The following is a 13,095-nucleotide window of genomic DNA, read 5'->3' on the forward strand; positions in this document are numbered from 1 at the left end:
GTCTTGGTGGTTGCAGGGAGCCTCACCATCCCTCTAACCGATCACCCTTCTCTCCTCCTTTTGTGACTTTTCTCCCACACTAACCAGCACAGCCGCCTCAGCTGAATTCTGTACCTTATTTGCTCAATTTCCTCCCACAGACTTGGACTTTTTTCCATATTTCTTTGTTCAAAAGCTTAAGAAAGATTTCCAGTTTCTAGTTCCACATGCAAGGAGACTGAAAGTCATTACTTCATTCTAACAATAAGTGAAAAGTTTAATCAATTGAAAAATCAGCAACTCTTCTAGGATCCATAAGAAAAGAGAGGACACATGGCAAGCTGCTACCTCCAAGTTTGGAGAGACACACAGGCAAATATAGGGAGACATGGCTTACTAGAGCAGAGACTCACCAGCAGAAACTGCCACAGGAACCAGTACTGGAGCAAGAAAACTTGAGCTGTAATGGATAGATATTAACCCAGCTATATCAGTGATCACTTTGAACATCAATATTCTAAGTGTATCTGTTCAGGGTGGGGGACATAGCTCAGTGATTCAGCACATGCTTAGCATGCATAAGGTCCCGGGTTCAATTCTCAGTCCCTGCATTTGAAAAAAAAATTTCAAATAATGACAAAATATAAATCCATCACTAGGGGGCAGTATTGTCTTGTTTTTTAATTTACAAACAACATTCTTCTCAGTCATCTCAGGAGTAAATAAAAGAAGTGTCTTAATGGGGACCCATCCCTATCTTTCACAAATTTCCCCGGCATTTTGTTTTAGATAAGACCAGAGACTGTCCCAAAGACAGTTTCTTGTCTATTTAGCACCAAGTTAGAATGAGTTTTGTGATCTTTTTATTTTCTAAAAATGCATTATTAATTTCACATTTTAAAGAAGACACTGAGCCCTAGTGGTTATTAATACAATTAAGTGTATTTTCAAAGACTCCAATTTCAAGAACTGAGCCCAAGTTAAGTTCATTCTTCTGGATCATTGTTGAATATTTCCACTCTGTAATTTTCCCAACTCTGTTGTTATGCCTTAAAGAAATGTATATCTTGTGGATGAGCCAGTGCATTTGGATTATTTTATTTTCTTTTAAAAATAATCATAATATCTGGATCACATTATGGACAAGAAGTTCGAGTTTAACTACATCAATACATTTTATGTGCTTATCTTTCTGTACATTTCTAGCAATATTTGAGCCTTCTTAAAGTTTTACAAAGTTAAACATTTTCTATAATGTATAATCCACTGATTAAAGGGATTAATTATAAAAAACATTCATGAATTTCACGGTAATTGCTTCTAATTTAAAAATACGTTCATTGTGCAAATCTCAACATCTGTAAAGTTAAAATAGAAATTTCCCTTTCCTTCTCTCCAATTTTACATGCCAGAGATAACCATGGTTAACATTTTGACATGTATATTTTCAGATTTTATTTTCCTATTCACATAGAAACATGCATGTACATATATTTTAATTTAGTTTAATCTTTACTGTGAAAAATTTCAAAGTTGTGGAAATTAGAATATTATAATGAGCCAATATACACCTTTCACCCAACTTGAACTCTTTCAGTTTTTCCTCAGTCTTGCTTCATCCACACTCCCATCCACTTTCTTCCATCCCTTACTGGGTTATTTGTTAAAAAAAAAAAACATATTTTATTAGTCAATACTTTAGTATTTATTTATCTCTAAAACATTAGACATTTAAAAACCATTACCAAACCTAAAATTTTCTAAATAAATAACTTCAATAAAATGAAGTAGTGTTCAAGTATTCCTAAGTATCTGAAAAAATATATAAACTATATACATTTATATAACAGAACTATACTAGACATAATGCTAGTTTACTGCAGAAAAATTTGAACTTTAAAAGTAAATGGTAGATGAAAGAACATTATTGGGATCCATTGGGATCTTTGAGCTTATGTTTTACACTCCTATTAACTTACAAAATTCTGAGGTCTGGCTTAAAGCTCACTTCCTCCATAAATGACTACTAATATCACCTATATTTTCATGTGTGTATTTTCCAATCCTGTATCATTAGTGAAATGCCTTTTAATGCCTTTCACCCATTTTTTGAATTGAATTGTCTTTGTTTCTTTATTTTACTGTGGAGTTTTGATATGGACTTAAGAGATGAATCCTTGGTCAGATGTGTGGTTAGCAAATATTTTCTCCCTTGCTCTAGCTTGTGTTTTTATCCTCTCAATGGGCTCTTTCATATAGCAAAAAATTTTCATTTTGATGAAGTCCAATATGCTAATAATTTTTTCCTTTATAGGTCATGCTTTTGGTCTCAAGTCTAAGAAGTTACCACTCAGCATCAGCTCCCCATGGTTTCTCCTATGCTATCATCTAAACGTTTTATAGTTTAAGTGTTATGTGAAGGTCTATGATTCATTTAGAGTTAATTTTTGCATAAGGTGTAAGACTTAGGTCAAGGTTCATTTTTGCCTATGCAAATCCAATTGTCCCAGTACCATTGGTTGAGAAGACTTTTCAAAAATTCCTTTTTGCATCTTCATCAAAAATCAGTTGCCTGTCCCTGGGTGGGGGCTATTTCTGGGTTTTCTATTCTGTTCCATTGACTTATGTGTCTATTGACTAATATAAATTTTATGTAATGGTTCTAAATATTTCCTACTATACAAACTAGTCTCCTGTCTACTGTAGTCTCCTGTTCATTGTTGTCCTCAACCAGGGACTCTTATCATTATGCTCCTGGTGTAAGTTTTTTGTTTTGGGGGTGGTGTGTTTTTTTGGTCTATAAAGAAGATATAGAGAATCTTGAATATTATTCTATTTAACGGTATTTTGTGAATTTACTTGTGAAGAATTTAGGCTCTTTATTAAGCTTTTTTTACAGGGAAAGCTCTCAGCCTCACCATTGAGTATGTTCGCTGTGGGCTTTTCATATGTAGCATTTATTATGTTGAGGTCGTTATCTTTTATTCCTAGTTTGTTAACGGTTTACATCATTAAAAGGTGTTAAATTATGTCAAATGCACTTTCTGCATAAATTGGCATGATCATGGGTTCCCTTCACCTTTATTCTGCTACTGTGGTATATTAAATTATTAATATTTGTATGTTGAACCATTCTTGCATTCTAGGAATAAGTTCCACTTGGTCACAGTGTATAATACTTAAAAATGTGCTGTTAAATTCTGTGTGCTGATATTTTCTTGAGAATTTTCATCAGGGATATTGGTCTACAATTTTTATAGTGTCCTTGTCAGGATTTGGTATCGGTGTAATGCTGACACCATAAAATGAGTCTGGAAATGTTCCCTCCACTTCAATTTTTTGGAAGAGTTTGGGGGAAAATTAGTGTTAATTCTTCTGTAAGTGTTTGGTAGACTTCACAAGTGAAGTCTTCTGGTCCTGAGCTTTTATTTGCTGGAAGTTGTTTGATGACTGATTCAATGTCCTAACTAGTTTTGGATGTTTAGATTTTCTGTTTCTTTATGGCTCAGTCTTGATAGGTTTTGTGATTCTAGGAATTTGTCCATTTCATCTGAGATATCCAATTTGTTGGTGTACAATTTTTCATAATGCTCTTATAAGACTTTTTATTTCTGTTAAATTTATTGTAATACCCCTTCTTTCATTTATGATTTTAGTTATTTGAGTCTGTCTCTTTTTTCCATAGTCAATCTAGCAAAAAGTTTGTCAATTTTGTTTATGTATTCAATAAATCAACTATTGGTTTTCTTGATTTTTCTCTGTAGATTTTCTGTTCTCATTTTGAATATCTCTGCTTGAATCTTTATTATTAACTTCCTGCCACTAGTTTTGCATTTAGTTTTTTCTTTTTTAGTTCTTTAAGTTGTAAATTATTGATTTGGGAATCTTTCTTTTTTAATATAAGCATTTGCTGGTATAAATTTCCTTCTTAGTTCTACTTTTACAGAATCCCTAAGTTTTAGATGCTAGGTTTTCATTTCCATTTGACTCAGTTTTCCTAAATTTTCTTATGATTCCTTCTCTGATCTATGGGTTGTTTAAGGGTGTTAAATCCTCACATTAGTGTATCTTCCCAGTTTTTTTTTTCTGCTATTGATATCTAGTTTCATTCCATTTTGATTTAAAAGATTATTTGTATGATTTCAATATTTATAAATTTATTGAGACACTTTTGTGGCATAACATATAGTGTAACCTGGAGAATTTTCCATATGTATTAGAGAAAAATGTGTTTTGCTGTTGTGAAGTGGAGTTTTATATATACATATCTTAGTTTCAAATGATCTATAATGTTGTTCAAGCCCCCTATTTCCTTATTGATCTGTCTTGTTGTTCTACCTGTTATTGAAAGTGTGTTATTGATGTCTCCTACTATTATTGTAGAGCTGTCTACTTCTCCCTTCAATTGTGTCAATGTTTGCTTCATATATTTAGGAGCTTTGATGTTTGTTACATATATAATTATAAACTATATTTGTATAACAACTCAATTGAAAAATAGGCAGGAGACCTGAATAGACATTTTGCCAAATAAGACATACAGATGGCCAACAAGCACATGAAAAGATGTTCAACATCACTAATAATCAGAGAAATGCAAATCAAACCCAAAATGAGGCATCACCTCACACCTGTCAAAATAGTCATCTAAAAGAACTCAAATAACAAATGTTGGCAGGAATATGGAGAAAAGGAATCCCTCATATGCTGTTGGTGAGAATGTAAATTGGTGTAGCCACTGTAGAAAACAGTTTGGATGTTCCTCAAAAAGCTAAAAATGGAACTACCATATGATCCTTGATGTATATACATATATATATATATATATATACACACACATATATACACACACACATACATGCAATGGAATACAAATCAGCCATAAAAAATGAAAATTTGCCATTTACAACAACATGCATGGACTTGCAGGGTATTACGCTTGGTGAAATAAATCAGACAGAGAAAGACAAATACTGTATGATATCACTTATATATGGAATCTAAAAAATACAACAAATTATAAACTGGTGAATATAACAAAAAAGAAACAGACTTATAGAGAACAAACTAGTGGTTACCAGGTTACATTGTTTGTCTTTGTGTTGCTTTGTTATGTGACTGCCCTAGTTTGTCATAATTCAGGATCATCAGGGTGTGCTTAAATAACACATTACTCATAACAATTGAATTATGCCACTTTTTGGAACTCTTAAGAGGTTCTTCACTTCTAACATATGAGTTTTCTCCTGCACAGTGAAAAAAAAGTGACAATAAATATACATATGTTCGTGTATAACTGAAAAATTGTGTTCTACACTGGAATTTGACACAACACTCTAAAATGACTATTACTCAATAAAAAAAATTTAAAAAGAGAAAAAGAAGAAAAAAAGAAACATTTTTAACACAAAATAAAGCACTCTAATGTAAAACAGAAAAAAAAAAAAAAAAGAGTTTTCTCCTGGATCCATCTCCCTGTAATCACTTGAAACTCTCATTTTAAAATGTTGCTTTATGGCTTGGTTTGAAATTTCTAACCCTAGTCTGTATTAACTTTTATACCTTTTCCTTTTTATAAAGTTTAATTGAAAAGAAAACTAGAAGAAAAAAAAACTCTGGCAGCTGTGATACCAAACAGAATTATATTACAATAAAATTCCTACAAAAGATGAAATGCATTTTTAAACACCTGTAAACAGAACTTACCTGTGAGGTACGGTTGCTAAGCTAATGTATGGATTTTCCTTGCTTCTGCTTTTGAAGTCAATGATGCTGAACTAGCAGAGGGTGTTGTTGATGTGTCCCTTCATGGTGTCATGCAGGTGGTTCCCCTAGGATGGGATGGAGAAGGACCAGTAATACACCAGGCAGGAGATCGTGTCTGGTGTGAAAGTGATGATCATGGCCTATGCTGGGAGGAAAACAGTAAAGGGAGCATTAATTTGCAGCCTTTATAGTTATGGTCAACAGACATTCCAGAATTTCATTTTCAGCAATTGATTTTTTTTTTTAAGATTCAGAAAACTTAAATATTTCCTGTAAACTGGATATAGATAGTGAATGTCTTAAAATATTTGAGGAACTGCTTTAAAGTAGAATAGTTACTTTGCTTTTGGTCTATAACCTAAGGGAATATCCAGAAGTCCAGTGGCAGTTCAAAAGCAAGGGCCTGATCCTTGCCTACTACATTTTTTAAATACAGAAAGAATAACTGTAGACTAGGGTGCTGTGGATAACTGAAGAGCTGCTTGGATATGTTATATATAAGTTATATTTTCAAAAATTAGAAATATCATGAAAATCAATCAACCTTGGAGATCAGTTTGGTATAATTTAATCTTTAATAATATAGATTTAGATAGTCCTTTTGTATATGTAACACTTATGAAAATAAGTCGACTTTATATAACTTCTTCATAGATAAATAATTAAAATTTTTTTAATCATTTGCTTCTTAAAAATAGAATATTAATTGCATAAAATATATTTTCATTCAAATTCATAAATTTTTCCTATACTATCTTGACTTGTTTAGATAAGTCAACCCATAGTCTGATTTATTTGAAACACTCAGTATTGCTTTTGTCTGCTGCTTTATTACAGAGCAAGAATTCTTTATTATTTTTAATAAAATATACTAGCAGGAAGCTATACTGGGATTCTTCCATTCACAGAGTCAAGCAATGATACCTGTTTTGTTAGATCAAGTGTCTAAGCCTCTCAACTTCCTAAAGATTACATGGACAAAGTTAAAAACACCATAAATGATTGACTAACAAAGTTTAGTGTGTTCCTTGATTAAAAGTATAAATATAGGTCAGTCTTAAATTCGGATGTGAAGCTCTTATGAATTACATGAATTTTCTCCAAAATCCTTTAATTTGGGTTTTAAACCCTCCAGTAAAAAAACTAGTTTGAAAGAAGAAGAAAGTCGGGAATAGATTCAATTCAAATTCTATGGGAATAAACAAAGCTAAATGTTTCAGTCATTTTTTGAAGCAGAAGTGATATGTTTTCTGCACCATATGATTTTAACATTATTCATCTGAGCATACAGTTTAGACACTGTGAGATCACAAGCCAACAAACAAGATCTCAAGCAAAGTAAGAAAAACAACTGAGGGGATTTTCTATTGCAAAATTTCCCCCAACTAGAACTGTAATAGAGGAGAGCAAGTGTGACGCCATATTGGATCTGTTCCTTCAGTTTGAAGCACTGTGCCCTGTTTTCCAGGCTTAATCTTGATGGCTCTGCACCATTTGTAAAACAACTTTGCCTTTAGCCTGAAATCTACAGGAGAGCCTATACTCGGGGCTCTGACCTTTAAGGATATTAGCACTTCTGCACTTCTGCAGAGATGGCAAGTTGCAAAATAGGGAATAACCTTTGTTTTCTTGGAGGTTTACAGGGACACCATAGCCTGACCCACATGGATGGCTGCAAGAACAAAGAATGCCTGCAGCAAGAAGTTTGCACAACCAACCACATCCCCTCCCCTTTTTAGTTTGAAAGGAGCCTGATTTCTGACTTGGGCAAGATGGTTCTCCAGGACATTAGTCCTGCATCTTCTTGGTCTGCCAGCTTTCTCAATAAAGTAACTATTCCTTGCCCCAAAACCTCATCTCCAGATTTATTTATCACTTTTGTGCAGTGAGCAGAACAAGTTTGGCCTCGGTAAGAGAACAAGCTTTGTCATTTCCTCTAATGTGAAATCTCTCTGGGTGTACATGTGCTTGCTTGGTGGTGGTGGTGGTGCTGGTAGGCAAAAATATTTCCCTTCTACTTGATTTCAATAAACGAAAATTTCCTGTTATTTAATTCAACTCTAGACTTTTACAGAATCACCTACAGATGTGCTTCTTGAAGCTACAAAAATTCCAACAAGGAAAACAATTCTATTGTTTCCTGACAAGATAGTTTTCCTCAAAACTGAGCAGCTCTGAGACACACTGCAGGAGTACAGATACATGCAGTGTGCTTCATTTCCCATGCTGTTCTGACACAATTTTCCACCTATATCAAAGTAAATTAAAATCGGCCTTCAATAGCAGATGCTCTGGCATGATACAACAATGTCAATTCCACTTATTTATTGAGCCAGAGCAGCTTTAGGATAAATGATTTTATACCAAACTCCTGCTTGATGCCCTGTCTTCTCCCTGGTGGCTAATTCCTTCTTCTTCCTTCCTAAAAGTTCTCCTGTTAGGGGAAGTTAGCCTTTACTGTGCACATTTGATTGGGAAGGCACAAATTAATTATGTGAGGGGATGACATGCATATTTAATTTTTACTTGTACATATATACAAACACACAGGACCTGTGTCTTGGAAGATGTCATTTCCTAATGTTGGCAAGAGGATGATCTATAGTTTAATCAGTGATCTAAAAGCAGTTTTCTAGGGTATAATAAAGCAATGCCTGAGTTATAAGACAGAACAACTACTGGATATGAATCAGTGGCACCAATCAGTGGGTGCATGTGTGTGCACACACACGCCTGTGCACAAGGAGCAGCCTTGGAGACACTCCATCTGTGTTGATAGAGCAAAGCCATGATGGGGAGATGAGGAAAAATTGCCTAATACAATCAAACCAGGACACCTGAGTAATAGGGAATATGAGTCAATTGAAGTTTCTGGTTAGCTGAAGGTCAAATAAAAACAATTTTAGTTTCAAATGTCGTTTGCTAAAAATTTTGTTAAAGCACAGGAGCCTGTTTTCCTGCCTTGCTTAGTGTCATATGGCATATTAAACATGACAGATTCATACTTCTCGGACTGTGGAACGGGAAAGACCTTGCTGTCATATTCTGAACATTAGTCTATGTTTTGCAGCACAGTGGATACTGAAAATGGGGCAATTTGAGTGAATGGAAATGGACATAACCTAGCAGTCATTGACTGTGTGTGATTTGCCAACTTTCTCCAAAAAGGAGGGGTAGCAAGCAAATCAGAGGAATTGGGGGTTCTTGGGGCGGGGAATGGAGTGGGCTGACAGCTGGGTGGTCCCAGGTAGCTTGTTTTACTGTGTAAAATTGTGACTATGATCCAGATAGTGACAAATTTTCAAATTCTTGTGCCTGTAGCTTTGATAACTGGCCAAGTCTGTGCTGCCAATTTTATCGATGGTGCATAATGAAGATAACTAATTTTCCCTGAGGACCTGGCTGTGTGACTTCCATTCATTAACTCATTGAATTCCATAAGCACACTTTGTGGTGCATAACAGTTTTAAAATATGCAGCAGGGAATTATTCTGTTTGCAGATGATAAAATGAAGCTCTGAACTGTTGAAGCCTGACTCAAAATCATACAGAAGTGAAGCTGCCATGATGGGAGCTGAGCTTGGGCCAAACTGCAGAACCTGAAGTGCCCAGCAAGTCCCCTCACCCAGGAACCTGGCCCACAGCTACTGCCAGGCCCTGTTCTGTTTCTATTAATGCTTATGGGAAAATGCCAGGGACTCAGGGCCAGTGTGAATTGATTAAGAAATTCAAACTGGGATAGCCTTTTGTTGGGTACTGTAATCTGGGAGTGAAACTGGCAGTGAAGTAAGGGAGGAAACAGCCCTGGTTGTAAGAATATTTCTAGGGAAGAAGGTGCCCTGATGGGCTGGCATGGGAATTGCTGTGGTTGTGAGCCCCCTGTTGCCCTGTGGGATTGTGGGTGGGGAAGGAGAGAGACTGTTCAGACTGGTCATAGTCAATACAGTTTGTAAACAGCTGAGTTCTATTCCCTCACAGCTCAGACACATGCAGGACATGAGGATGCTTAGCTAATGACCAACAGTGGGTAGCAAAGGCCAAGAGTGGGGTGGGGAGGAGAGATGGGACCACCTCCTGGAAGAACCTCTGCCACAGGGGACCAGGAAGTTAATGAATGTTTGGGGATGCACAAAGTGTTTATATGGCCTCATCAGGTATTTCCTAATTTAAACTGATAGTCTGGAATATATGGTAGAATACGGTGGAATGACTGCTCTTATTTTAGGTTCTACAAACTCTTAAATGGATAGATTTCTATCTCCATTATAGAAGCACTGCTGGGTGACCTTTATAGTCATGTGAGGATCAAAAGAGTGAGTACTTATTAATGCTATTACCATGCTTCTACTGAATTAACACTTCAGCAACAGTATAACGGCCACACTTCTTAACAACTGCCTCTGTAAGAGCTCTTGTAAGTCACAAATAATAATTATAAAGAAAATATTTTAAAAATAATAACAATTACAGTTGCAACAACCATGTTGTTTATAACGATGATAGTGTTATCATCTCCCTTTCATATTAAACAACACCCAACACTGGATTCCTTAGGAAGCAAAACTAATGCATTTTTGGACTTTTCAAGATGTTCACCCCGTGAAGCCTTTTTACTCACATTGGTCCACCACAGCCAGAATTGCTGTTCCTTGCATGGTGGGCTGCCATGCTCTGATGTCCTGGGCTTTTTCTGGCACCATGCTTCTATAATGGGCAGTCAAGTTTCCACGTATCCACTCTGATTTCCAATAAATTGTTCCCCAGAGCCAACAGAGGGGCCAGTGGAAAAGAGGCCACAAATAAGGTGGTGAATCCAAGCTTAATAACTGTTGAAGGAATGGACACACATCATGGAGTGGTGGATGGATGGAAGGACAACGTATATTCCTTTACTCCTGTAAGGAGATTGGGGCAAGTGGTGAACTAAATCCCAAAGAGAAAAGACATTCATGGTAATAATAATGTTCAACAGTGAAAGAATCCAAACAAAAGACAAATATAAAATCTCTGGGAAGAAGACTAATTACAACCTGTTTCTTTCACATATATACCCTTAGTAGGAATAACATACTTAAAAATCTTTAACCAACCATTATTATTTGCTGGTAATAAACTTGGGATTCCTGAAGTATATTATTCATTCTCAGTGTTGAAATAATACAATCTTGGAAGAGCATTTGTAATTGAGGATTGAAAGAAAAAAGAATATTGTGGAAGTATCTAACAATTTAAATTGAAATAAGAAATGTACCTTTGGGAAAGCTATGCATAGAGAACATTGGAGGAAATACACTGAAAATAGGCAAGTGAGCAAGCTCCCTTGAGTCTGGGAAGGTGAGTGCAGCACATTCAGTGTGTCTATGAAGTTATTACAAGTCACAGAAAGGTATGCAATTAAAGTGTCTTAATAAGCAAAATATCCTTCTTCAGGAATTTTTATATTGATATTTCTATGGTCTGTGTGGTCACAGGAAGTCAGAGTTATGGTGGTGGCTTAGAAGTTCTTTTCTCTCTGTATGTAATTTACATGGCTTTGCTACCGATGGGGCAGCAGAGATCTGTGGTAAGCTGTTCCATGGGGTGGGGGAGCGGTTAGAAATGGTAAGGCCAGAGATCTAAAAGACTTTTAGGCCCTCCCCTCCTACCTGGCAGATCTTTATTGTAAACTAGCACAAGTATGTAACTAAGCAGATGAGATGCAAGTTTATAGTCCCTTTAGGGTTACTGCTCAGTCAAGGGATAGGGACCACTCTGGCAAGGAAGGGCAAGACCGTGGATGGGGTGGTTGGGTAGGAGGAGCTGACATTTTCTTCTGACCTGAGAGGCAGGTGTGTGTTGCAGAAAAGTAGACAGTGCTGGAAAGATGCAACAGGTCAACAGCCCAAAAGGAGCTGTCATATTCAGGGAGATCAGAGAGGCAAGAACCAAAGTTCGTGATGTCACAGAGTCAGCAGCGTGGCAGCAGTGATGTCAGTATCTGTGTCCATAACCCACCTAACCCTACATGAACTCATTGCCTACAGAGGGCAGGTAATTAACAGAAATGTGTGGAGTGGGTGCAGCCACTGGCAAATTGGCAAGTGAATATCTTAATGAAATGCACTGCTCACAGTCACCATATTGGAAAGGGGTACCCACACTGTGAGATCCCCTTCTCATTCAAGAGAAGCCAAAAGTTAAGACATCATTAGCAATCAACCCAGTTCAAATCCCAGAAAAGATACCATTTATAATGACTACAAAGGTACAGACTATTTAGAAATAAATTAGTGAAAAATGTTAAAATGTTCTGATAAATGACTTAAAAAAAGAAAAAAACATGATGATTGGATGAACAGTAGAATGGACCACACTCTTCACTGGGCAGACTCAAGTTTGGGGGACGCAGCACATTTTTTTTTCCAAAATAAATTTAGAATCTGAAAGCAAATTTAGTTAATAATCCCAAATGGAATTAAGAAAAAAAATCTGAAAGGTGATCCTAAAGTTCTTCCAGAAATATACACAAATATGCAAGCAAAATAATGAGGAGGGATGTTTGAATTGGTAGTATTAGGGACATTCTTGAAAAGGATAAAATAGGACCAACTCTAGGAGGTATAAATCTATAGTCATTGAAACAGTATAGAAAGAGTGCAATGAGAGTATGAATGAAATAGAATACATTTCAAGAATAGACACGGATATTTATGAGAATTTACTAATATTATAAAACTGACACTTCAAAACAGTGGATTCAAGTACTGGAGTAATTAGCTAAATCATTGGAAGTCCTGGTACAGTGTCCTCACTTTTGACATTAAAAAAAAATTCCAGAGACGGAGAAGATGGCGGAGTAGAAGGACACTCGCAGGTCACCCTCTCCCACAAATACAATAAGACCCACATCTACAGACCCACTCAGCCAACCAGAGCACCTGTGGAACTCCGACAGAATATCACACTCTTCAAAAGATAAAGACGCCAAAAATCTGGTAGGAGAAAAGGAAAAAAGAAAGAACAATAGGCAAAGCAGCGCGGGATGGGTCTCGTGGGGAGGGAGAGGCAAAGGAGGACAGGCGCTCGCTCGCCGAGTCTCCCCTCTCCAACTGAGAGGCCAGCGGGACGGAGGGGGAGCCTACAAGGCTTGGATCTATACGGAGCAGCCCTTGACTGACAGAACTAAGTTAAACGGGCACAGAGGGTCACCCTGACACCCAGCCTAAGACACGGGCCAGCAGCTGCAGGCAGGGCCAGGATGCACAAGCTGGGCGGAGGACGGAAGTAGCTGCACGGAGGCAGCCCCGGGGGAACACAAGGGTCTGCGCGCCGTAGCTGTGGGTGCACAGGGCAGAACAACCTGGGCCCTCC

The sequence above is a fragment of the Camelus bactrianus genome, unplaced genomic scaffold (assembly GCF_048773025.1).
Source record: "Camelus bactrianus isolate YW-2024 breed Bactrian camel unplaced genomic scaffold, ASM4877302v1 HiC_scaffold_45, whole genome shotgun sequence".
In the NCBI taxonomy this organism is placed as follows: Eukaryota; Metazoa; Chordata; class Mammalia; order Artiodactyla; family Camelidae; genus Camelus; species Camelus bactrianus.